General features: G+C 38.0%; 1 protein-coding gene and 2 long non-coding RNA genes across 14 annotated transcripts in view; 1 reads left to right on the forward strand and 2 right to left on the reverse strand.

The window, feature by feature from the left end:
* The window catches only part of LOC138051945 (acid-sensing ion channel 2-like), a 72,664-nt gene continuing 45,874 nt past the window's right edge, over positions 1-26,790 (forward strand). The window contains exon 1 of one of the 2 annotated variants that reach the window (XM_068898286.1): positions 1-39. The gene's annotated coding sequence lies outside the window, so the exon portion shown is untranslated. Of the gene's footprint in view, positions 40-1,458; positions 1,546-26,790 lie in introns of those variants that run through there. The other variant, XM_068898285.1, reaches the window with a different exon arrangement.
* LOC138051943 (uncharacterized) lies at positions 5,702-25,044 on the reverse strand. 11 transcript variants are annotated; one of them, XR_011132954.1, is made up of 6 exons: positions 19,414-19,428; positions 18,401-18,501; positions 17,584-17,672; positions 8,674-8,804; positions 6,861-7,013; positions 5,702-6,425 (listed from the first exon to the last, which is right to left on the reverse strand). It is a non-coding gene; the product is annotated as an uncharacterized lncRNA (long non-coding RNA). The 11 variants fall into 11 exon arrangements; XR_011132952.1 differs by lacking the exon at positions 17,584-17,672; XR_011132958.1 differs by lacking the exons at positions 17,584-17,672; positions 18,401-18,501; positions 19,414-19,428 and adding exons at positions 10,089-10,505; positions 10,660-10,674.
* LOC138051944 (uncharacterized) lies at positions 20,987-23,788 on the reverse strand. The gene is made up of 3 exons (XR_011132959.1): positions 23,273-23,788; positions 22,940-23,125; positions 20,987-22,572 (listed from the first exon to the last, which is right to left on the reverse strand). It is a non-coding gene; the product is annotated as an uncharacterized lncRNA (long non-coding RNA).

The following is a 26,790-nucleotide window of genomic DNA, read 5'->3' on the forward strand; positions in this document are numbered from 1 at the left end:
GATTGTAGGAAAGGGGCGTGTCTGTAAAAGTGAAGCCAGGTAAGCGTTTTTTGTAAGGGAATTTATCCATACACTTTGCAAATAGACTGGAAGAGTGACTGCAATTTTTGTTAGACGATAAGGTTTAATTATATTCGAAATTTCGTAAAGGTTCAAAACGATTCTCAAGTAGTGTCACGACAGATGTTGTGGTTGCATTTAAAGAGACCGATAAGTTCTTTTTTCTTCTTTTTTCGCTTGATGGTCTGTACCTCTGATTTTGTCGTGATCCTCTCGATTCCATCTGAATTCTTCTTTTCTGTAGCGACGAGAAATGTTTTTGTTCGCTCATAGGAATTATCGTCTACGAATAAAGTAATTTCAGATTTACTGGTCTTGCTGTTCTTTAAGAGCTTCTGCCCGAGAGACCGGGGCAAACTTGGAAATGAAGGTCGGCGCATTTCGCTTAAAATTGGTACACAAAGTACTTATGTCGACTTATGTAATATGCCAAAGTTTCAGCTTCAACGACTTTTTTTAGCCGAGTTCTGGATATCAGCCCCTCAGGGGTCCCCAGAGGCTGATTTTCAATGCAATTTTGGCCACTTTTAAATCTCTCTTTTCGCAACATGAAATTAATTTCAGGCAAAAACAAAACCATCTTTGCAAAGCCCTATCCTAAGGCTTTTATTGGTGAGAATGTTAGCTCATGGAAATTTTTCGCTAGCCTGTGGCTGTTATCACAACTTGGTCATATTTGAAGCATATGGGAAGCAACCGGAAATGGCCTGTTTTTCAGACCAAATATTTTCCATGCCCATGTTTTATATCTTGAGGTCTTAGTACCCTTGCAAAGTTCAGCCCTTAGTTTAGTAATATCAAGAAAAAAATACTAAGGTTGAGGCTTTTTACTAAGAAAAAAACTTACGAAAAGATGGCTAACCATGCCACTTCCGGTTAAAGTTTCAACAAAGCGTGTCTGCAAATATCAGCCATTTAATTTCGATTATCTTTTTTCCTTCCAAGTTATGGTTAAAAGAGACTCTGAAGTTAATTGTCACCGAAAAGACTTGCCGTTAATAAGAAATTTTTATGTAATTGTTTTAGGACCGATCAGATAGTGGTCCGACAGCGGTTATAAATTTCTTGGAAGAAGCCTTGAAAATTACGGACAATAGAGCCGCTGCGAAAACTCTTTATTTACCTAACAACACATCTCTTGCCGGTAAATCACAATGCAAAATTTCATCTTTTTCGTCCAAACTGCAATGTTAAGTTTATCTCCTTTGTTCAACTCCTTCAACGTATCACGTCTGTGGCCCGTACTAATGAAGCGCTAATTAAATCAGGATATAAGCAAGCTTTGTAGTTCCATTCAGTAGTACTATAACCCAGCTGTTTGGGCTCTAATATTTTCTCAAGAAAAAAAAAACAACTGTCGACCTGTGTATATCTAACTCGCAACGACGCACTTGCGACCAATTTATCGCTGGGGCTAAAGTTTCTAATGTTACCTCACTTTTAAGGGATTGTAGGAAAGGGGCATGTCTGTAAAAGTGAAGCCAGGTAAGCGTTTTTTGTAAGGGAATTTATCCATACACTTTGCAAATAGACTGGAAGAGTGACTGCAATTTGTGTTAGACGATAAGGTTTAATTAAATTCGAAATTTCTTAAAGGTTCAAAACGATTTAAAGAGACCGATAAGTTTTTTTTTCTTGAGAAAATATTAGAGCCCAAACAGCTGGGTTATAGTACTACTGAATGGAACTACAAAGCTTGCTTATATCCTGATTTAATTAGCGCTTCATTAGTACGGGCCACAGACGTGATACGTTGAAGGAGTTGAACAAAGGAGATAAACTTAACATTGCAGTTTGGACGAAAAAGATGAAATTTTGCATTGTGATTTACCGGCAAGAGATGTGTTGTTAGGTAAATAAAGAGTTTTCGCAGCGGCTCTATTGTCCGTAATTTTCAAGACTTCTTCCAAGAAATTTATAATCGCTGTCGGACCACTATCTGATCGGTCCTGAAACAATCACATAAAAATTTCTTATTAACGGCAAGTCTTTTCGGTGACAATTAACTTCAGAGTCTTTTTTAACCATAACTTGGAAGGAAAAAAGATAATCGAAATTAAATGGCTGATTTTTGAAGACACGCTTTGTTGAAACTTTTACCGGAAGTGGCGTGGTTAGCCATCTTCTCGTAAGTTTTTTTCTTAGTAAAAAGCCTCAACCTTAGTATTTTTTTCTTGATTTTACTAAACTAAGGGCTGAACTTTGCAGGGATACTAAGACCTCAAGGTATAAAACATGGGCTGGAAAATATTTGGTCTGAAAAACAGGCCATTTCCGGTTGCTTCCCATATACTCTAAATATGACCAAGTTGTGGTAACAGCCACAGGCTAGCGAAAAATTTCCATGAGCTAATGTTCTCACCCATAAAAGCCTAAGGATAGGGCTTTACAAAGATGGTTTTGTTTTTGCCTGAAATTAATTTCATGTTGCGAAAAGAGAGATTTAAAAGTGACCAAAATTGCACTGAAAATCAGCCTCTGGGGACCCCTGAGGGGCTGATATCCAGAACTCGGCTAAGAAAAAGTCGTTGAAGCTGAAACTTTGGCATATTACATAAGTCGACATAAGTACTTTGTGTACCAATTTTAAGCGAAATCGGCTGACCTTCATTTCCAAGTCTGCCCCGGTCTCTCAGACAGAAGCTCTTAAGGCTGTCCAGTGCAGAAAGAAAATTCCATTTTATGTACACAATTTGGAGTGGAATTGTCGCAGTTTGAAGCCATAGTTCGCAGGAGATTGTGATGAAAAATAAGCCCTTTTGTGAGGACCAAAACAACAGAAACACGTTGCAATGAACGTAAAAAATATTTGAATGTCATCTACTTTCCTTTGCAATGAAGTATAGTGCATCGCAAGCTATTTTTTTGCATTTGCACGCTAATGATTAAGCGAATGACTACGAATGTTGGATGAGGGAAGTGTGGGACGCAATAAAAATTATTGTAACCATTTCTCGGTGGCTCAGTGGAGAAAGCTCTGGGATAGCAGTGGTACGAACTCTGGCAGAAAGGTAAGACATACTGTAAAAAGAAAGATTTTAAGCAGGATTTGTAAGTAAGGGGTGGTAGTAATAGTATTTGAGGTATGTACACATGAATGGAAATTGGAGTGAGGATAATCGTGAAAGAAGCAAAAGGTGAAAGGTAGGAGGAAAAGATCAATTTAACAATGATAATTTGTTTCCATCCCCCCTCCCCCCCTCCCCCCGACCCAAAAAAAAAGTCATGCCCCTTTTTTTTAAACCACACCGCAAAAATAAAATTCCCTTTTCAGACAGTCGATAAATAAGCTGGTTTAAAATTATGTTCCTGGTTTGAAAAAGACAGACTGGTTAGAAAAAAGTTAATTTGGTTTTTTATAAAAATCAACCAAGAGCAAAATTAAACCAGAACATATACATATAGACCTTTGTGCGTGTTTATTGCCAGCTACTCCAAACTCTCCATGTTAATACTCAGATGAGACAAATCAAGATTGTTAAAAATTCGAATCCTAGAAGAGCAGCACACAGGCCCCGCTTAGTGTGAAGGGATATGACCAATCCTCTACAGTTGAGTTCATGGTCGCTTAGCAGTCCCCACAAATTCCATCTAACTTATTTTACAGTTATCACCCCTTGCTTCTCAAGTTTAATAAACTCCTTTTCTACTTCATCATTAAGGGCGCTCGGAACCCTTCGTGGCATTATCAACATGGCGGGTTTTTCACCTCATAGCGTGTTTGACCAGTTAAACCCCTACTCAGTGAAATGAGGGTGAAGTGTAGTGTGTTGACAAGGCTAATTTTGATAAAGACCGTGACGTAAGACTGGCAGTCACAAAAAACCGAGCAAAATCTGAATTTTGTGGCAGAAGTACAATTTTTTTTCTTTTGTCTATGACTAACCTTGAGGTACGTAAGAAATGTAATGCAGTTTATCCTTTCTTAAAACGCGCTTATTCGAAGAAAATTAAGAGGTTCGCGTGCACAACTTTTAAGAGCATGTCCGTTTTGTTTAAAGTGGCGCCTAAAAATATATGGAGGCTTACTATCGAGGCTTACTACCGGCTTACTATCGAAAGAAGACCTCTTTATGACCCGAACAACGCGAATTTTTATCAAAAGTTATTTGGCAAATTTATGCATTCGAATAATACAACTTGCATGGTTGGTTTGGCGAGTATCTCATATCGCTTTTCAGTATTTCTTGAAACCTCGGCTTTCGATAATCCGAAACCTTAGCTAAATCATATCTTAAAACCATCCCGGGTTCTTGTTTGAAGGCTATTAAGGTTGACCAGCCTCGTTCCCAGTCGTCCTCACGTGAAATCAAACGTGGCGTCACCGGTCGAGCGGGTCGGCGGGAAGATTCCCCGAGGACACCTTGCGATATCACGCTCGGTCCCAGTTCTCGCGCTTCTTGTGATTTAGCGCTTAAAGGCCTGGGAAAAAGGCTGAAAGTTGACCATTTCCATTGCGAAGTGACAAAAGGAACGGTGGTAAACAACCCACAGTGAATAGTCATCGGCTACAAAAAACGTCGATAATGCTACCGTCATCCTCTTTTTAGGCTTTACCGCTCTGGGACGCAATTGTTTTTGTCCTTACTATGAGCTCAAACTGAAGAGGAAAGCTGCCTTCGATTCAATCGTGTTTCGTGATATCGAATTTGCAAATTAGCTACGCCGAAAGATCAAATTTCACGTCAGGTTGTTTGACACAAGTTGGCGTACGGGAGAAAAGAGAAGTTGTTGAATGAAAGGCTGGAACGCGATTCGTCCAAGAGAAGCCTATTGACGTAACTTCGATTAACTAGATTATTCTTTGTGAGACTTTAAGGCATTATTGTAATTAAAACATTTGATTATCTTAGTTCATGTTGGTGTGTTGTGTAATCGTGGGAAGGGGTTAGTGTGTGTTTCTCCTTCTTCCTTCTTCCTTACTTTGTGTACGGGCCCACCTTCACAGTGATCGGTGGATTATTTTAGTTATTGACACTCGGACTGTTTTGGTCGTGTAATAATTGGGAACATTGTACATAGAAATTAACTCAGATCAAATCAAATGTTGGTTTTTGAGGAGAGGAGAAAAACGGAGTACCCGGGGGAAAACCTCTCGGAGCAGAGTACCTATGAAGCCGAGTCTTGTATTCGAACCCGGGCATTCCGGGTGAGAGACAAATGTCCTAACCACTGTGCCAACACTGGTCTCCAATAAAAATGCTATTTTTTCGCTTTTTGGCCGGAAAGGCTAAAGATGCTCAAGAAACCTCTTCAGCTCCTCCAGTTTAGGCCTTATAGTTCCTTAATTGTGTTGTTCACTACCCAATCAAGCCAGATACAATTTCTGTAGTTTTTAAAACATTCAGGCCAGAAATTGTATGAAATCCATAATGGAGATGTGAAATGTATTTCATGAGTTAAGTAAATATAAGAGTTCTTGGGCTATCCCGACAAACTCAACCAGCTGAATGTGTCTTGATCTTCATGAAGGCCTATTTTGACTCGGGTACATGGCCTTTTAATCAAAGTGAAGCTGTTCGTAAAGACCAGTGAGGACTGACATAAAAAAAGTTTAAACGTTCGGTGGACAGTGTAAACGACCCATCTGTCCTTGATTTTCCATTTAGCTTTTAGTAGGGAAAGCTCATCAACCAACTAGTTAACTGACAAAAATTTTATTTCCTTTGAGCTCAGTAGTTACACTCTTTCTTTTAATGATACAACATTAGCTCCATTACGAATCAGATAGTGTCGTCCATAAATATTGTCTTCATGGCGAATTTTATTGAGAACTGTATTTTGCAGAGTTACAAAGTTATGAACTGAAATTTTAAGAAATTAAACTCAAATCAGGGGCACCCAACGAGAATATATTTCAAAACCACTTAAACATATCATTGTTAAACGTATTTTAGTATTTAAACGGCAGATATAGGCATATTTTTATCCCCTAAAAATTTTTCATCTGTTTGGATATCCTAGCTGAAAGTCTGGTGATCGGAAAATTATAGGGATAAAAACTTACCTTTTCGAAAATTTCAGCCAGAAAAAACGCTCCCGAAAATTCTAGGTGACCTTCTTTTAAGGTAAAAATCCGTTAAAAATGGGCAATTATACCATGTTTTAGATGTTCGAAAATCCTAGGACAGGCAGGCAAGCAAGAAATTTTAGTACAAATGTTCCGAAAATTCTAGATCTCAAATCGCCTTCCAAATAGATATTTTTCGAACATTGACGTTGGGTGCCCCTGTCAAATGACATGCGAAGGTAAGGACTAGAGTTACAAACAAGGGAACTGACAAATGTCGTTTATTATTAGTATTACGAGCTCATCACAAATGGGCTAAAATTACTTGGAATACAACATCAGCTCCATATCAGTTCTATGGATAAAGAAGAAAAACAGACAGGCGAGTCAGTGAAAATTAGTTGAATGACCGTGTTTTTATTTTCATGAAATGCCCAGTTATGCAGGTAGTGACGATGGGCCCCGGGCGATGGGCATTTTATAGAGTTAGAAAGTTGTGAGCGCAAATGAATATTACCTCTAATTTCCAGCTTCAATGCTCTCGATGTTATCTCCAAAACGAACGAGATTTGTTATCCGCTATAATCACTATCAGTTACCCAATCTCACCACATCGCGAAACGGCCGGGCTAGTTAATTTCAGTAATAGCATGTACTAAAGAGCCTAATTATATCGATAAGTAGGACAGCGGAAATATTTTGAATTTTTTTTGTGCTTTTATTTATCACTTTTCTTAAACTTCCACGAACTCTGTTTGTCAACACTTATTTGGACTGAAGTCTTTGTTACCTTCGGCTCAACAAAATCCGCATGTTTTTGCGCAGGACTTCTTCATATTTTCATAAAAGTCACATGCTCCATAAATCTTTTCAAAGAGACAGTAGAAGACGTCGCCATCCGCATCAAAACAATGGGATGCACGCTTTTCATGAGGCTCCACCTCTGAAAATTAATGAGAATACCAAACATCTTTAGTTAATATCTTTAGCTGCTGAAAGCTGGGTTGTATAAAGTTTACTTTAGACAAGTAAAGAGGGTCAGTTGCCTTGGGTCCCGCGGACGGAACAGCCAATAAAATGCCTTGTGGATTCAACGCAGACCCATCAATCATTACATTTACGATAATAATTATGCAAAATAAACAAAATGTGACTTCCCTGCTTGTAGAGTTTTTTTTTCCGAGACCTAGTCGCGGGATATCTTGACAACTAATATTGATTGTCAGAGAATAACTAATGTTAAATAGCAATTTCGATCAAAAAGGTTTTCGACTTCTCAGCAGCTGCTACAGTTTTCATCTTGAAAAGTTCAAGATTGTTAACACGGCATGAGGTGCGTCGGAGAGGACAAACAAGCGGTCCCTTCAAATGAGAGATCCCTTCATTGTGAATTTTCAGCTCCCCCGAAGAATTGTCATCACTGACACTTCCAGCTGCCCTTCACCAGTAGGTGCCATGCTGGCTCAGTGCTCTAGTAATGTCATTGAAGCTTTTTAATTTAAAAAAAATTCTAACGAATTATTTAACTAAAAAAAAAGAGATCAATTTTCGAAGCTTTTGAAGGCAACTTACCAAGACTTTTCCGACTAACTTATTAGTAATATGGTTAAGTAAAGGTAAATTTGCAGTAGTATAGAACACATTTACAATAATCAAAATTAACATTCATTTCAGCCAATAATTTGCGGCTTATAGTCGAAGAACAACTTTACCGCTACTAGGTGATTCAAGTCTGATGACACTAAAAATGTTAAGGAGTGAAATTATCAGTACAAACAAGTGTAACAATTGAACTTTTGTGGTAACCGCTACGAACTATGAAACAGTGCTGTGAATTTTAAAGAATGGACGGCAAACTAAACTGGAATAATTTATAAAGTCGTTCTGACTACAATTCACATGCACACCCCAAGAAAATTTGTTAGAAAATTGTTAGCTACGATTATTGTCGAACTCAGTCTTATACCTCGAAACAGAATCCAAAAGAAAAAAAAAATAAAACTATACTTTATTTTCTGGAATGCCTTTAATTTTTAAAATGGTGAAAAGAACCTATAAAAAAACACAACAACGATTCCAAATTATGGAAGCAGTATCAACTTCATGTACTTTTTTACACTTGAATGAATCTGTATCACGCAATACAAAGTTACAGAAACGTTCTCAGTTGTGATTTACGTAATGATAAGTTGTTTCTGCTTTTATTTGACATTTTGCCAAAACCGGCATCAGTTTTGCAAATGCTAAAACTACTTCAGTCTTGAGAGAAAACTTTGTGGCTAAGTTGTCATTTTTAGACCCTAAGTTTTTTTTCACATGCCTCCGGATTAAATCCACTCTTTAAGTTACTTTGGTTAAGTACACCAGACTTTGTAAATTGCCAACCAGTTGGGTTTTTTGGTCCTGTTATGATTCTTTGAATTGCTTTTTTCGAAAGCTCTAAAACTCTAAATAACAAAGTGTGCAAAACATGGGTTTCATCCTTTTTTGCGTCATCAAAGCTAGATGTAACTGCAAAAACTCTAGCAACCACCTAAACTTGTTTTTTTTTAAATTTACATTTTAGCGGTTTGGTAATTCAGGCTGGACAGCTTTTTTCTTACCTTGAAAATTCCCTTTCGCAAGGTTATCAAAATCCATTGATTTACGTGATGGAAAAGCCATTGCAGTAGACACAAGTGAAGCAAGCAAAAGATATAAGACTAAGTCCGCATTCATTGTGATTTTGTGGTACCTATGGACAATTAACAAAATCGGAGATCATGGAGCTTATTTATGACAGTTAAATATGCATATTACTTTGCACGCAATCATCAACACTTTGCGTTGAATGAAAACACCTTATGCGTCTACTCACGACTATTCGCTGATGATCGCAAACAAAACGGAAATCCGATATCACCTGCGATAAAAGTAGCATTGTTTTCATTTCCATGGGCTTTTTAATCAAGTCATGATAAATTATTGCGGTTAGGGTTATTGCGGGGATATAACTTGTTCTTAGACTTATACTGCAATTTCCTCTTGACAAAGGAAGTTGGAAGACAACCCTACTTTGAGAAACATTTTTTCGATAACCGATGGTTTTGCTTCTTTTTATCTTTCCCTTAATTGGTAATATTTTGCATTCTTTAATCAGTTTCGAGTTTCTTTCAAGTTTTTCCCGTGGCCACTTATCGAGATGTTATCTGCTTAAGTAAGCGGCCGAAATTTGTAGACACCTGCATATTCTCTTTGAAGCTGTTGTGTATCACTAATGGTCTTCCTTGCAAACCGAATGACTGGATAAACTAAGGACTTGTGCCTCAAGGTCACTCTTCATTAAAATTTGTAGCCATAGTTTTAAATTTCACACGCCCATAATGTGTGATTAATTGGAGAAAGTACTTTCCAAAACGAATAGTAAAATTTGAAAAGCAAATAGGATATAATCAGTCATGCAAGGACGCTCTTCAGTTGTGACCACGTCGCTGCAACTTTCCGACATTTCTCGTTTCTATTGAAAGAGTTTAAAACAAAACAGACAAAGCAAAACAGTTACTTTTCTTTTACAACGCAAAAAATTAAAAACAAACTTGAGTAGTAAACCATCGCGATTAATGTTTCACACCTGTCACAATTAACGCATTCGTTTCATAATATTCTCCACTTGCACAAATCCCATAATACATCTCTTTTATCCCCCAAAATTTTGCATAATCATTTGTTTGCAATTTCTCCTGGGACATGAAGAAGTCCCAAGAGGAAGTGAAAACAATGCCTATGCAAGTTTTTGTGGGATGAAAGAGGTGCATTATGGGATTTGTACAAGTGAAGAATCAAAGCAGATTGCGAAAATCACGCCTTTCAGCGTCGGAGGAGGGCAACAGCCTGATTGTTTTAAAAGAGCTTTCCTCAGTTGTTGTCTCGTATGGTTGGCACAAATTAAAGCATTCTGCCCCCCCCCCCCCCCCGATCAAAAAGATTTTTATAATTATACCGGTAACCGACGGGGTATTTTTATTTAAGAATCACTTACGGCTTGAAGTATCCACTCGTGATTGGTAGTGGAGGCCAGGGGCTTCGTACGCAAGGCTAAATTTCAAACAGTGCTTGAAAGTGAAATAATTTTTCACTTTTTTATCTTTCAGGCACAGTTTTTTTTTATATCCGGGCTCATCAATTCTCTTAAAGACAAAACAAGCCTTCGCCGTGAAAAACTTTTATCAAGATTCGGAATCAGATGTTTTTCTTCTTTATATGACGTTTTTATTTCCGAGGGATAACACAACGCCAGCGGCTCCCACAGCGTATACTAAGTTTCCTTTCGAAGGCTGGAGACTTCACGCTGATGATTGTTGTGAAAATTCTTCATGGAAATGAATCGGTCGGAATTATGGGCACTGACGTTGTCTAATAAGATGACTAGAATCATGATAGTCACCAATCGACTGAACTGCTGAAATAGAAACGTAACCATGTACAACAGTTATTCCCATTGTCAATTTTGTCCAACACGTCGAAAGACGTGTGTTTGTCAAGATTAATTCATAAAATTGAATTTGAAGGCTCGAAAGATGAGCTTTCGAATGTTTTCCCTTTCAACTCACCGGATCCTGCCTCAGATGATGCCAATTACAAATTTCAATATAACTCGACTTCGGCTTTCACCTGTTCCTAAGTTAAGGCGGCCTTAGCTTGTTGCGGTCTCTTTCACTTTTTTTTCTCCTAGCCGCCGGACAGGAACACCATTTTTGCTCCTTGCGTTCGTTTAAATCCTTGTTTAAACAAAACCAACCAGTTTTTCTTTGGCGTGCATCAGATGATTTTGACGAAGCACGACTTCGAAAATTTTGCAGTGGGCGGCACACAGGTGGAAAATGAGCTACACATTTCCAACAAATGATCTATATATTAAAGATTTTGGCCCACGTTCGCTATTTTTCACTTACGTGTTATCAGAGGAAGAGAAGAACATTTTTTCTGTTTAATTACCAAACATTTAAATGCTACTTAGATATTAAAGATAAATGTTATCACAACACGGCTAAAACCCCTAATATAAAACGTAAAAACGTTTTTATTTATATTAGGGAGTTTAAGAACGGTAACGTCTACGAAAACGTTACTGCAAAATATAACCTACAATGTAGCGCTATCAAAAGTATTTCACGATTATTCCGTCTTCTTTACCTTGTATAATACGGGTGAACTATCTGGCTGAAACTGGATGGGTGGGTACGCCGGTTTTAAAGTAAATATAGAAAATAAATGGTTCAGTGTTGCATGCTCACGTTGTTGTCAAAACCTAAAATGAGGTGATTTCACGTGTTTGTGATTCGTGGAGTTGGAGTATGCACGGCAAAGAAATGCTCGGAAATAGGCCAATTTCGATATATTAAAATTCAGTCCAGCCTAAACAAAAAGCATCATCTCGAGGCTCCTTTTGTTTAGGATTGAATTTTAATATATCGAAATTGGTCTAGTCGTGTTGCACGAGTGTTTTTTCTCCTTAAACCAATAATATTCTTGCGTAGTAGCCTTGAGGCTTTCGCGTTTAGTCATATTAAAAAAAAAACACTTACCTTTGTCGGGTGAAAGGCGTGAACCTCTCTTCATCTATACGCACTTCACACACTTTTATATTAACCGTGATTCTGATGAAGTCTGTCACCATTATATCCGAATCTGTCAATTTCGATATCAATTTCACCTTCGTTTTACCCGAAAAAGTTACAGTATCATTGCCATAGCCATGGCCGGTCTCTGCTTAAAATTCCTATTACCATATTGGCATGTCCGACCTGTGGGTTTTTTTACTACTTGTCTTATATTACTACTCAACTTTCTTTTTAACGAGACATGTGTTAGTATTTGAGTGTGAGTATTTGGAGAGTTCCAGCTTATGGTCTGGCGTTGTATCTTTTTGCAAAACAGAAGCATTGACTGGGGTTCACATGGCCGTAACATCCTTCTTTAATTTTAGCCAGTAAAATCTAGTAGAGTTCAAAATAAAACAGTCAATATTGCTGACTCGACAAACATGTGCCGTTTCAGTTGAGGTTACCAGTTATGAAAGCAGAAGCTTCTGTCAAGTGGTGTTATCGTAATCGACAAAACTGTGGTACTGTGTTGGCGTGCAATGACATGACAAGATTTGGTCTTATCAAACTAGTTGATAAAGACAAACTGAATTAGCCACCGTAATCTTACTTGTTGCTGCTGAAGTACAGCTAGGAATGAAACGAATCAACCAAAAGTGTATTGGAGTTGGTTTCTGTTCCTGCGTAGAAGTTTCTCTAACTCCCAAGTACAACTTCGGCATTTTATAATCTTTGTCACCTGTCAAGTCCGTGTTAATCATGTGTCATGTAACACCTGGAAAACAAACCACGCCTGCGCGGTGCCTACATTCCTTCTTCAGACTTGGCACCTATCACAACATCTCTTTCACTTAGCTTTTACAAAGGTTAACGTTCAATGAAGGTTTACGCAGCGCAACACAGAATCAGCCAAAATATACAAACAGTACGCAACAAGTTAGAATAGTTTTAAAAGAAACGTATATCTCAGGACTCAACAGAAAACAACAACCGAGAACTGTTACATAACAAACGACTGGGACAAGGAGTGATGGGCTAAAAGCACCGCATAATTCAACCCATAAGTTACTTACGTGCGGCACCCATCGTAGTTGAAAAAGTATAGTATAATTACGTAGGTGATTACTGAAAATTCTCTGTTCTAATTGGTTGCACTTGGGGTAATTATTACGCGATAATCACCTAAGTGTTTTTTTTCAAAATGGCCGCAAGCCGTTTTGTCGAGGTGACAGACGAAAAAATTAATTGTTTTAAAGAAAATGCATATTTGTCAAATAATCACCCATGTAATTACACTAAAACAATTATTTACCTCAGGCTCGGTGAATATCGAATATCGGTGAATAAAAACCTCCACTTCATGTCGGTCGAATAATAATTCTTAAGCGTTAAAAGCTCGCTTAAACCTATGCAAAGATTATTTGTCGGTAAACCAAAGGAACCGCTCTTTTTTCATTAAACGAATTTAAATATTCTTAAATGAAAATCGACTTGCCTGGAATACCAAACACCTTTTTTAAGATACCTCTTTAATACTCAAATCGTGGTAGGAGAAAATGTTTATCCATCATGCATCGCTGATAGAGCAACAAGAGCCGGCATTTCGCAAAATAATCTTAGCCTGAAAAACAGTTCTTTTTATCAGTAAGATTTGTGACGTCCCGAGCGTTAGCCCTTCGCTCTCACGAAGAAACATTAAAAAGTATTTGTATTTGTTTTCCGAAGATTAGACGCTTTTAATTTGTTTTACATTTATTCCTCCTGCAGGTGCATATCATTTTAGGCACGATATGTTTTGAATAGTTTTACAATCACATATAGAAGCTCCTGTCATATTCATTTGTGTTTTAACTCTATACTAGTCACTGAATAATGGTAGATAAAAATGCAAGAAGGATAGAAGTTGTCGCGTTCCCAGTGCCAAAGCCTCGTCGGGCTATGCACTGGAGTTCGCCAGGTGTTGTATACCGAGGAGGCGGGCCGGTTTGAAACGTTTATTATACCAGGCTACACACAAACAGCACTTGCGGTAAAAAACTAAAGGTAAATACAATGGTTTAAGTTTAAGGAAAACTTAAAAGAAAACGAAGAAAAGGAAAAAGAACCTAGACGTGAAAAGTATGACTTACATTTTGATCTCGACTCCTGGCCTTGGTTGTTCAAAGGGTGGATAACGATATCCACCGGATAATCACTATTCACTCAGTAAATAAACACTAGCAAAACCAATTGAGTTATCCTGTAGAAAGCGCTCCAGCCCTCGAAAAACTGTTTCAAAATGAAACAGTCAATATTGCTGACTCGACACACGTGTGTCGTTTCATTTGAGGTTACCAGTTATGAAAGCAGAAGCTTCTGTCAAGTGGTGTTATCGGAATCGACAAAACTGTGGTACCGTGTTGGCGTGGAATGACATGACAAGATTTGGTCTTATCAAACTAGTTGATAAAGATAAACTGAATTAGCCACCGTAATCTTACTTGTTGCTGCTGAAGTACAGTTACGGAATGAAACGAATCAACCAAAAGAGTATTGGAGTTGGTTTCTGTTCCTGTCTAGAAGTTTCTCTAACTCCCAAATACAACTTCGGCATTTTTATACTCTTTGGCACCTGTCAAGTCCGTGTTAATCATGTGTCATGTAACACCGACACCGCAGCAAAATGAGTGCGCAGGCTTGACCCACGCGCGAATCGTTTCCACGCGCGAGGGACTGGTACCAATTAAATTTGCCATAGAAACAACAGCGCGGCAAAATGGCGGCAATTTAAATTCTCTCTGTTTTTTTTCATTTTGCAATGATAAGGACAACACTACGTTGATAAGGTTTAAATTTTGAAGAGAGCTTCCTGAAAGACTAATCTTGCGTGTGTCTTTTCAAACCAAAAAACTATAGTTCCAGGAGAAATTTACCTTGCATTCGAGCGCTAGAGCAAAAGGATGAAGTTCGTAATTTTATTAGTCGCGATGGTCTCTGCGTTGGTAAACCTCTGGGGAGAAAACAACCTCGTTCCCAGGGTCTCTCTTCTCTGACTCCATTGTCGATGACAATGGAGGCAGAGAAGAGAGACCCTGGGAACGAGGTTGGGGAGAAAACTGTGCACTGAGAATAAAAACGCGGGGTAAACATCTTTGCAAGGGCACAATGGTAATTTCTACTGCGAAGATGGCTTCTGTTGCTTCTGTTGAACGAGGAAATTGTCTGCTTGTTTCATTGGAATCATTTGAAAGCGAGAAATAAGTTCTTTTCCTTCCCCGCATCCCACTCATTCGGCAACTTGGATAAGTCACTTCCCTGCCCACAATTCTCATATTTTACAACACTAGTTACTTTTCCAAGAGCGAGGCAATAAAATAAAGAAAAGACAGGATCGCAAAAAAGTTTTGAAACTAAGTATAAATTTGACTCCAATGCTACTTCAGTGATGTTTCCCTTTTACTTGGCGTTTGGTAATGGTCCATCTTTGAAAATATTGCGTTTGGTAATGGTCCATCTTTGAAAATATTTTTTCAGCTTTTTTCCTGCAGCTATGACACCACTTTTAGCTACTTTTTTACCTGGCTGGTAACTGTAATTTTTTTCCAGCTTCGTCGATCACCTTGTAGAGCCTTGCTGGGATGAGGGTGGGGAGACATGAGAATCATGATCATGAAACATACAAAACATTCACCTGCATGTGTTTGGAAAATACTCATGTCACTTTTGCATGCATCGCACCAGCAAAAATCCAGCCTAAATTTTGCACTGTGTGTAAAGATATTGAGAGAGGAATGTAATCATACATCCAGCAAGATGAGAGGCATTCTGCTCCATTATCTAAGATTTTATTCTGCACAACTGATCCACCCACAATGGCTTTATCTGGACTTACAATGACTCTATCCAATTCATTTTCAACAACAACAGCAACAACAACAACTACTATGGTATGTGATACCACAAAACAAAATATACAGTAACTCAAATATCTCTCTAATTTTATTTTTGTAACTGCCATATATTCATTATTAACACTATTACAAGCAATTCTCAGAAATTAATCTCAAAACCCATGCTCAGCAAGAGAAAGACTAAAATAACATACAGCTGTATTAATGAAAGTAAGACAGTTTACTTGAATAAAACAAACTAAATTATATTTGCTTGGTCAAACATTGAATTATAAGGGTGTGGCAAGTAAATAATTATTGTCCCTTTTCCAAACAATTTTGAAAAGCTGTTTGGAAATCATCTTGTATTAATCACTGACATGCTAGCATCTGTGATGTTTAATTTACAGTAATACTGTTGTCATCATGCAGGATCTCATGCAGGAAAAAAAATGAGAGATGGCAAACAACCCTGGCTTTTTTTCATCACAAAACCAATAAAATATTCAACGCTGAACTCCTCATCACAATCTCTGAAAACAACCTTGAATGTTGCTGGCCATGCGTGGTTTGACCAGATCAGCACACACAGCAGGAAGAGTTTTAAACTTCAGCACTGGAATCAGAATAAATGACATGTGTAAGAAACAAAAGGAAACTGGTCAAAGTTAAACAACAATATTATTAACACTTGCTCATTTTCATGTGCAGATATCACTTAAGATGCTTGAAAAAACATGGAAATCTGTGCCCTATTTGTAAAGATCCCATTCTAAAAAAAACTAAACAACTTAACTGACTCCCTTAATGAGAGGTTTTGTCTAACAATGCAGATAAAAACAGTTGCTCACATCTTGAAAGTAATGACAGTCAAAATGACAGCCAGCCAGATGTCAATACTTTTCACAAGATTTCTTCAGGTCAGATGACAGGGACAATAAAATCAACAGAAATCTAGAGATCAATAATTAAATTTAATCATACCACAACCTAGTGTGTCTTGCAAAACAACACAGAGCTGGAAAAGAGAGAGCACCAACATCTACCAGACAAACTATTGCTCTTGCTGTGGACAACTAGGTCACAGAAGAATTCATAACTCTCGTATCACAGGTCAGAGGTTAAAACTTCTGTTGCGTCGAAGCCCTCAGCGGTTTTAGAGGAATTGCCCTTAAGCGGAACACAGTAAACGAAAAATGTGGTCAGTTTAAAATTTACAACTGGTGTGACCGAAACACGAGCAAACATGGTTTGGCGACGATAACTATCATGGAAACGACATAAACAAATAAATATTTGATGCCTAAATAAGCTTACCTTTTTTGACTTTCTTGGAAACAACTCGGAACTACTGTTTAGTTTTTATGTCGAGGCCATGTTGAGCGTGAGATCTTGATCATCAAAAGGTCCAAAAGAAACGTTTCCTTCACCGCCGAATAACCTCAAAAACAAAGAGCTCAAAAGCTCGAATCAAATGTGTTCGAAGCGGACCATGCGCACTCATTTTGCCGCGGTGTTTGTAACACCTGGAAAACAAAACACGCCTGCGCGGTGCCTATATTCTTTCTTCAGACTTGGCACCTATCACAACATCTCTTTCACTTAGCTTTTACAAAGGTTAACGTTCAATCAAGGTTTACGCAGCGCAACACAGAATCAGCCAAAATATACAAACTGTACGCAACAAGTTAGAATAGTTTTAAAAGAAACGTATATCTCAGGACTCAACAAAAAACAACAACCGAGAACTGTTACATAACAAACGACTGGGACAAGGAGTGATGGGCTAAAAGCACCGCCCAATTCAACCCATAAGTTACTTACGTAGGGTACCCATCTTAGTTAAAAAGTATAGTATAATTACGTAGGTGATTATTGAAAATTCTCTGTTCTAATTGGTTGCACTTGCGGTAATTATTACGCGATAATCACCTAAGTGGTTTTTTTCAAAATGGCCGCAAGCCGTTTTGTCGAGGTGACAGACGAAAAAATTAATTGTTTTAAAGAAGATGCATATTTGTCAAATAATCACCCATGTAATTACACTAAAACAATTATTTACCTCAGGCTCGGTGAATATAGAATAGGTGAATAGAAACCTCCACTTCATGTCGGTCGAATAATTGTTAGGCGTTAAAAGCCCGCTTAAACCTATGCAAAGATTATTTGTCGGTAAACCAAAGGAACCGCTCTTTTTTCATTAAACGAATTTAAATATTCTTAAATGAAAATCGACTTGCCTGGAATACCAAACACCTTTTTTAAGATACCTCTTTAATACTCAAATCGTGGTAGGAGAAAATGTTTATCCATCATGCATCGCTGATAGAGCAACAAGAGCCGGCATTTCGCAAAATAATCTTAGCCTGCAAAACATGTCCTTTTTATCAGTAAGATTTGTGACGTCCCGAGCGTTGGCCCTTCGCTCTGACGAAGAAACATCAAAAAGCATTTGTATTTGTTTTCCGAAGATTAGACGCTTTTAATTTGTTTCACATTTATTCCTCCTGTAGGTGCATATCATTTCAGGTACGATATGTTTTGAATAGTTTTACAATCACATATAGAAGCTCCTGTCATATTCATTTGTGTTTTTAACTCTATACTAGTCACTGAATAATGGTAGGTAAAAATGCAAGAAGGATAGAAGTTGTCGCGTTCCCAGTGCCAAAGCCTCGTGGGGCTATGCACTGGAGTTCGCCAAGTGTTGTATACCGAGGAGGCGGGCCGGTTTGAAACGTTTATTATACCAGGCTATACACAAAAAGCACTTGCGGTAAAAAAACTAAAGGTAAATACAATGGTTTAAGTTTAAAGAAAACTTAAAAGAAAACGAAGAAAAAAGGAAAAAGAACCTAGACCTGAAAAGCATGACTTACATTTTGATCTCGACTCCTGGCCTTGGTTGTTCAAAAGGTGGATAACGATATCGATAAACGATAACAATAACGATAATCGCTATTCATTCAGCAAATAAACACTAGCAAAACCAAAGACGAAAAAATTAATTGTTTTAAAGAAAATGCATATTTGTCAAATAATCACCCATGTAATTACACTAAAACAATTATTTACCTCAGGCTCGGTGAATATCGAATAGGTGAATAGAAACCTCCACTTCATGTCGGTCGAATAATTGTTAGGCGTTAAAAGCCCGCTTAAACCTATGCAAAGATTATTTGTCGGTAAACCAAAGGAACCGCTCTTTTTTCATTAAACTTTGTTAAGCGCTCTTTTTTCATTAAACGAATTTAAATGTTCTTAAATGAAAATCGACTTGCCTGGAATACCAAACACTCAAATCGTGGTAGAAGAAAATGTTTATCCATCATGCATCGCTGATAGAGCAACAAGAGCCGGCATTTCGCAAAATAATCTTAGCCTGCAAAACATGTCCTTTTTATCAGTAAGATTTGTGACGTCCCGAGCGTTAGCTCTTCGCTCTGACGAAGAAACATCAAAAAGCATTTGTATTTGTTTTCCGAAGATTAGACGCTTTTAATTTGTTTCACATTTATTCCTCCTGTAGGTGCATATCATTTCAGGTACGATATGTTTTGAATAGTTTTACAATCACATATAGAAGCTCTTGTCATATTCATTTGTGTTTTTAACTCTATACTAGTCACTGAATAATGGTAGGTAAAAATGCAAGAAGGATAGAAGTTGTCGCGTTCCCAGTGCCAAAGCCTCGTGGGGCTATGCACTGGAGTTCGCCAAGTGTTGTATACTGAGGAGGCGGGCCGGTTTGAAACGTTTATTATACCAGGCTATACACAAAAAGCACTTGCGGTAAAAAAACTAGAGGTAAATACAATGGTTTAAGTTTAAAGAAAACTTAAAAGAAAACGAAGAAAAAGGAAAAAACCTAGACCTGAAAAGCATGACTTACATTTTGATCTCGACTCCTGGCCTTGGTTGTTCAAAAAGTGGATAACGATATCCACCCGATAATCGCTATTCATTCAGCAAATAAACACTAGCAAAACCAATTGAGTTATCCTGTAGAAAGCGCTCCAGCCCTCGAAAAACTGTTTCAAAATGAAACAGTCAATATTGCTGACTCGACACACGTGTGTCGTTTCATTTGAGGTTAACAGTTATAAAAGCAGAAGCTTCTGTCATGTGGTGTTATCGGAATCGACAAAACTGTGGTACCGTGTTGGCGTGGAATGACATGACAAGATTTGGTCTTATCAAACTAGTTGATAAAGACAAACTGAATTAGCCACCGTAATCTTACTTGTTGCTGTTGAAGTACAGTTACGGAATGAAACGAATCAACCAAAAGAGTATTGGAGTTGGTTTCTGTTCCTATCTAGAAGTTTCTCTAACTCCCAAATACAACTTCGGCATTTTTATACTCTTTGGCACCTGTCAAGTCCGTGTTAATCATGTGTCATGTAACACCGACACCGCAGCAAAATGAGTGCACAGGCTTGACCCACGCGCGAATCGTTTCCACGCGCGAGGGACTGGTACCAATTAAATTTGCCATAGAAACAACAGCGCGGCAAAATGGCGGCAATTTAAGTTCTCTGTGTTTGTTTTCATTTTGCGATGATAAGGACAACACTACGTTGATAAGGTTTAAATTTTGAAGAGAGCTTCCTGAAAGACTAATCTTCCGTGTGTCTTTTCAAACCAAAAAACTATAGTTCAAACCAGGAGAAATTTGCCTTGCATTCGAGCGCTAGAGCAAAAGGATGAAGTTCGTAATTTTATTAGTCGCGATGGTCTCTGCGTTGGTAAACCTCTGGGGAGAAAACAACCTCGTTCCCAGGGTCTCTCTTCTCTACCTCCATTGTCAACGGCATTAGAGGCAGAGAAGAGAGACCCTGGGAACGAGGTTGGGGAGAAAACTGTGCACTGAGAAGGAAAACGCGGGGTAAACATCTTTGCAAGGGCACAATGGTAATTTCTACTGCGAAGATGGCTTTTGTTGCTCCTGTTGAACGAGGAAATTGTCTGCTTGTTTCATTGGAATCATTTGAAAGCAAGAAATAAGTTCTTTTCATGCCCGCATCCCACTCATTCGGCAACTTGGATAAGTCACTTCCCTGCCCTCAATTCTCATATTTTACAACACTAGTTACTTTTCCAAGAGCGAGGTAATAAAATAAAGAAAAGAAGTCTTAATTTTAAGAGAGGATCGCAAAAAAGTTTTGAAACTAAGTATAAATTTAACTCCAATGCTACTTGATGTTTCCCTTTTACTTGGCGTTTGGTAATGGTCCATCTTTGAAAATATTGCGTTTGGTAATGGTCCATCTTTGAAAATATTTTTTCAGCTTTTTTCCTGCAGCTATGACACCACTTTTAGCTACTTTTTTACCTGGCTGGTAACTGTAATTTTTTTCCAGCTTCGTCGATCACCTTGTAGAGCCTTGCTGGCGTGCTGCCCAGCTTCCCCCCAAAAAATATTGTTATCATTACAGTATATAAGTAACTATACCGGAAAAATCATCCAGACGCAACGAGATCAGTGCACATGAACTTGGCAAAGGTAGCTGCGATTGCAAATGTATTACCGGTGACAACAGCCACTGTTGACCGTTCCTTCAGCGCCATGAAGCTAATTAAAACAAGGCTCCGCAGTAGGCTCGTTGCGGATGCACTTAAACACACTATGCGAATTTGCATCGAAGGTCCTGACCAGTTGTCAGATTACGTCCTGGAGTCAGTGGTTGATCATTACAAAAGTGTAAAGAAGCGCAAACTGGCTTTGTAATTCAATTCAATTTCAGTTCAACTTTTTAAAGAAGGAAAGTACATTTAGATCCTGAATTGATCAGGGAGATTTTCCAAAGATCAATTGCCATGATTTGTTTACCAGTATTTTTCACACTCGATTAGACGCATTGTCAGTTAACAGTCGCATCTACCGCGGTCAGTTTTTATTTACAGGTTTACAGTTATCTAGAATTTTGCAGTAGTTACGAGCATTGGTAAGAAATGGGAAAGTGCCGTTGTTGAGTTTATTTATTTTATTGACGTACTAACAAGTCAACGAGTATGTATAAATATTTGTGGAATTAGACGTGTCGGGTAACTCTTCTGTTCACGTTAGCAAATATCGGAGCTCAGCCCGGTTTAACATTGTCAGAACGTGATCACGACTAAAAAATAAAATAAAATGCTACTGTAACATTTCTCAAAATTGTGTCTCAAAATGCACCAGACTGCATCTCAGCGCATATTCATTTCAAAAATTTCCTAAGGAGCATGCTCCCGGACCCCCCTAGGAAGCTCGTGGCTTTCGGCCACTCGGAACTTCTCCCCCAAACGATAAATCCTAGATAGAACCCTGTGTATTAATGAAAGTAAGACAGTAAAGATACTGAGAGAGGAATGTAATCATACATCCAGCAAGATGAGAGGCATTCTACTCCATTATCTAAGATTTTATTCTGCACAACTGATCCACCCACAATGGCTTTATCTGGACCCACAATGACTCTATCCAATTCATTTTCAACAACAACAACAACCACAACAACTACTATGGTATGTGATACCACAAAACAAAATATACAGTAACTCAAATATCTCTGTAATTCTATTTTTGTAACTGCCATATATTCATTATTAACACTATTACAAGCAATTCTCAGAAATTAATATCAAAACCCATGCTCAGCAAGAGAAAGACTAAAATAACATACAGCTGTATTAATGAAAGTAAGACAGTTTACTTGAATAAAAAAAACTAAATTATATTTGCTTGGTCAAACATTGAATTATAAGGGTGTGGCAAGTAAATAATTATTGTCCCTTTTCCAAACAATTTTGAAAAGCTGTTTGGAAATCATCTTGTATTAATCACTGACATGCTAGCATCTGTGATGTTTAATTTACAGTAATACTGTTGTCATCATGCAGGATCTCATGCAGGAAAAAAATGAGAGATGAAAAACAACCCAACAAAAGCAATAAAATATTCAACGCTGAACTCCTCATCACAATCTCTGAAAACAACCTTGAATGTTGCTTGCCATGCATGGTTTGACCAGATCAGCACACACAGCAGGAAGAGTTTTAAACTTCAGCACTGGAATCAGAATAAATGACATGTGTAAGAAACAAAAGGAAACTGGTCAAAGTTAAACAACAATATTATTAACACTTGCTCATTTTCATGTGCAGATGTCACTTAAGATACTTGCAAAAACATGGAAATCTGTGCCCTATTTGTAAAGATCCCATTCTAAAAAAAACTAAACAACTTAACTGACTCCCTTAATGAGAGGTTTTGTCTAACAATGCAGATAAAACAGTTGCTCACATCTTGAAAGTAATGACAGTCAAAATGACAGCCAGCCAGATATCAATACTTTTCACAAGATTTCTTCAGGTCAGATGACTGGGACAATGAAGTCAACAGAAATCTAGAGGTCAATAATTAAATTTAATCATACCACAACTTAGTGTGTCCTGCAAAGTAACACAGAGCTGGAAAAGAGAGAGCACCAACATCTACCAGACAAACTATTGCTCTTGCTGTGGACAACTAGGTCACAGAAGAATTCATAAAACTCGTATCACAGGTCAGAGGTTAAAACTTCTGTTGCGTCGAAGCCCTCAGCAGTTTTAGAGGAAATGCCCTTAAGCGAAACACAGTAAACGAAAAATGTTGTCAGTTTAAAATTTACAACTGGTGTGACCGAAACACGAGCAAACATGGTTTGGCGAAGATAACTATCATGGAAACGACATAAACAAATAAATATTTGATGCCTATATATGCTTACCTTAATTGACTTTCTTGGAAACAACTCGGAACTACTGTTTAGTTTTTCTGTTGAGGCCATGTTGAGCGTGAGATCTTGATCATCAAAAGGTCCAAAAGAAACGTTTCCTTCACCGCCGAATAAGCTCAAAAACAAAGAGCTCAAAAGCTCGAATCAATTTGCCGCGGTGTTTGTAACACCTGGAAAACAAAACACGCCTGCGCGGTGCCTATATTCTTTCTTCAGACTTGGCACCTATCACAACATCTCTTTCACTTAGCTTTTACAAAGGTTAACGTTCAATCAAGGTTTACGCAGCGCAACACAGAATCAGCCAAAATATACAAACTGTACGCAACAAGTTAGAATAGTTTTAAAAGAAACGTATATCTCAGGACTCAACAGAAAACAACAACCGAGAACTGTTACATAACAAATGACTGGGACAAGGAGTGATGGGCTAAAAGCACCGCCCAATAGACCTTATTCATAAATGGAGGTCAATTTATAATTCTTTTGTCGAAGTGCAAATTAGCCTACCAAGCCTCGATACCATACAGTGAATTGAAAAGAATTCTTGCTCTAAAATGAGGCTTGGTAGGCTAATTTGCACGTGGACAAAAGAATTATAAATGTGACTGCCATTTATGAATAAGGTCTATTCAACCCATAAGTTACTTACGTGGGGCACCCATCGTAGTTGAAAAAGTATAGTGTAATTACGCAGGTGATTATTGAAAATTCTCTGTTCTAATTGGTTGCAATTGCTGTGATTATTACGCGATAATCACCTAAGTGGTTTTTTCTTTTTCAAAATGGCCGCAAGCCGTTTTGTTGAGGTGACAGACGAAAAAATAATTGTTTTAAAGAAAATGCATATTTTTTAAATAATCACCCATGTAATTACTCTAAAACAATTATTCACCTCAGGCTCGGTGAATATCGAATATCGGTGAATAAAAACCTCGACTTCATCTCGGTCGAATAATTGTTAAGCGTTAAAAGCCAGCTTAAACCTATGCAAAGATTATTTGTCGGAAAACCAAAGGAACCCGCTTTTTTTCATTAAACGAATTTAAATATTCTTAAATAATAATCGACTTGCCTGGAATACCAAACACCTTTTTTTAAGATACCTCTTTAATACTGAAATCGTGGTAGGAGAAAATGCTTATCCATCATGCATCGCTGATAGAGCAACAAGAGCCATTTCTCAAAATAATCTTCTTCTTTTTATCAGTAAGATTTGTGACGTCCCGAGCGTTAGCCCTTCGCTCCGACGAAGAAACATTAAAAAGCATTTGTATTTGTTTTCCGAAGATTAGACGCTTTTAATTTGTTTTACATTTATTCCTCCTGCAGGTGCATATCATTTCAGGCACGATATGTTTTGAATAGTTTTACAATCACATATAGAAGCTCTTGTCATATTCATTTGTGTTTTTAACTCTATACTAGTCACTGAATAATGGTAGGTAAAAATGCAAGAAGACTAGAAGTTGTCGCGTTCCCAGTGCCAAAGCCTCGAGGGGCTATGCACTGGAGTTCGCCAAGTGTTGTATACCGAGGAGGCGGGCCGGTTTGAAACGTTTATTATACCAGGCTATACACAAACAGCACTTGCGGTAAAAAACTAAAGGTAAATACAATGGTTTAAGTTTAAAGAAAACTGAAGCCTAGACTTGAAAAGCATGACTTACATTTTGATCTCGACTCCTGGCCTTGGTTGTTCAAAGGGTGGATAACGATATCCACTGGATAATCACTATTCATTCAGCGAATAAACACTAGCAAAACCAATTGAGTTATCCTGTGGATAGCGCTCGACCCCTCGACAAACTGGGGTCTGGTGCCAAAAAGATACTCCGGCCTCTTTAGATCTCAAAAAAAAAAATCCAGGTCTGCTCGAGTCAAAATCCTCTAGAAAAACTGAATGTACGTGCCACTAGAACAAGGTTCTAATGCATACTTCGAACGCAAAAAGATAAGATAATAAAACCCTCGTGAGGTAATTAATAGTCTGAATAGTAAGGAACAGTCTGGTAAGTGAGGTAATGAATAGTCTGGATAGTAGCAGACATGTTATAATTTTAAGAAAATACACGACTTTTTTTATTTTAAAATATATGTTTCGACAGTTCTTCCCGTCATCTAGATATTTAGTTTTTTTACTGGGTTGCCAGTATGACAATCCCAGTCGGAAAATGAGTAATATTTCTCTGCTTTTTTTATTTTTTCTATTTTTTTCCGTGTCGGTAAAAGTCCTTGCCTGTCACTCCCCTGCTAAGTGGTGTCTTTATGCATAGAGTCTTCTGTGCGTATTTTGTTCGCTTTGAGTGGGTTTGGGTAATGCGTAGATTTCTCTGGTGCACACAGGAGAACATTTAATAAATTAAGTGGCGTCGAAAGTCATTGCAACGCGAATAGCGTTTTAGTGGATCTTCAAACAAAATATGAATGGAACGTCAATTGGATGAACAAGACGTACAGGCTGTGAAAAATAAATATCTGGAATCTTTAAAGCGACGAGTAATGGTGTTCGACAACAGTTTCGTTTTTCGCCGTTGGATATCAAGTGAGCTTTGCTTCTAATATTTTACTAACTTGGTATTATATACAACACCGAAATCAAATGGCAAATGTTTTAGTGGATTTAACAACGGTGAAGGACTCGAACGCCTTGAATGCACCACAGTGTTTACTGAAGTTGCATTTAAGTTGTCTGGCAATTTACATATATTTTGTACTCAACTCTGCAAAGGTAAAAAAAAATTGGAAATGTGACAGTGAAAAATTATTTGATTGAAAGCTTGTCTCTTTTGTGTAGCCTGCGTGGCAGGCTTTCTACGGCCTGCCACGCAGGCTACTTTTGTGCTTCATTATTTACGGACAAGGTTCTTTCGAAAAGGGCTTGATGTGAACTGTCAGAAATTTATTTAATTGCATATGCTTAGGGACACGGATTGTGTGTCTTGTTTGCACGCACGCAATTGAAATAGGAAGGGTTCACAAAAATAAACAGGTCTGCTGGAAGTGTGCTTGAGTTTCAAGAAAATGATCCCCAAAATCAGCAAAAACTTGTGACGCTGATGAATAATAAAGTAGCTGCTATTTCCAAAATGATGGAATTACCTGGTGATAAATAGCCTCGTCTCGGAGAGTACATTTTTGACTTTGCGTGCCTATTTTTTCTTAAGATGACAGGAATTTTTTAATTTTTTTTCTGACAAATGATTAATAGGCTGGTAGCCAGGTTTTTAACCTCAGAAAAAGATCTGTTTCGTCGTATGGACGTGTGAGCCTCTGCATGAACGACTTCTGGGTGACGCCTTAAATGATCTTAATGACCCCCGACTTGAAAACATTGCCTGGAACGCTGCAATTCAATACCACCCAACTCAGTCCCTTCTGTTTTTGAGTAACGCGTACCTCAGGCAACCCAGTGTACGCTCACGGACTGTCTAGTCATCTTTTAATATCGGTAACATGTTTCATGTGAAAGACCCTATCCCTCGTGGGCTTCTTGTGTGTGTGGTTTA

The sequence above is a fragment of the Montipora capricornis genome, chromosome 6 (genome assembly GCF_036669925.1).
Source record: "Montipora capricornis isolate CH-2021 chromosome 6, ASM3666992v2, whole genome shotgun sequence".
Classification (NCBI taxonomy): Eukaryota; Metazoa; Cnidaria; class Anthozoa; order Scleractinia; family Acroporidae; genus Montipora; species Montipora capricornis.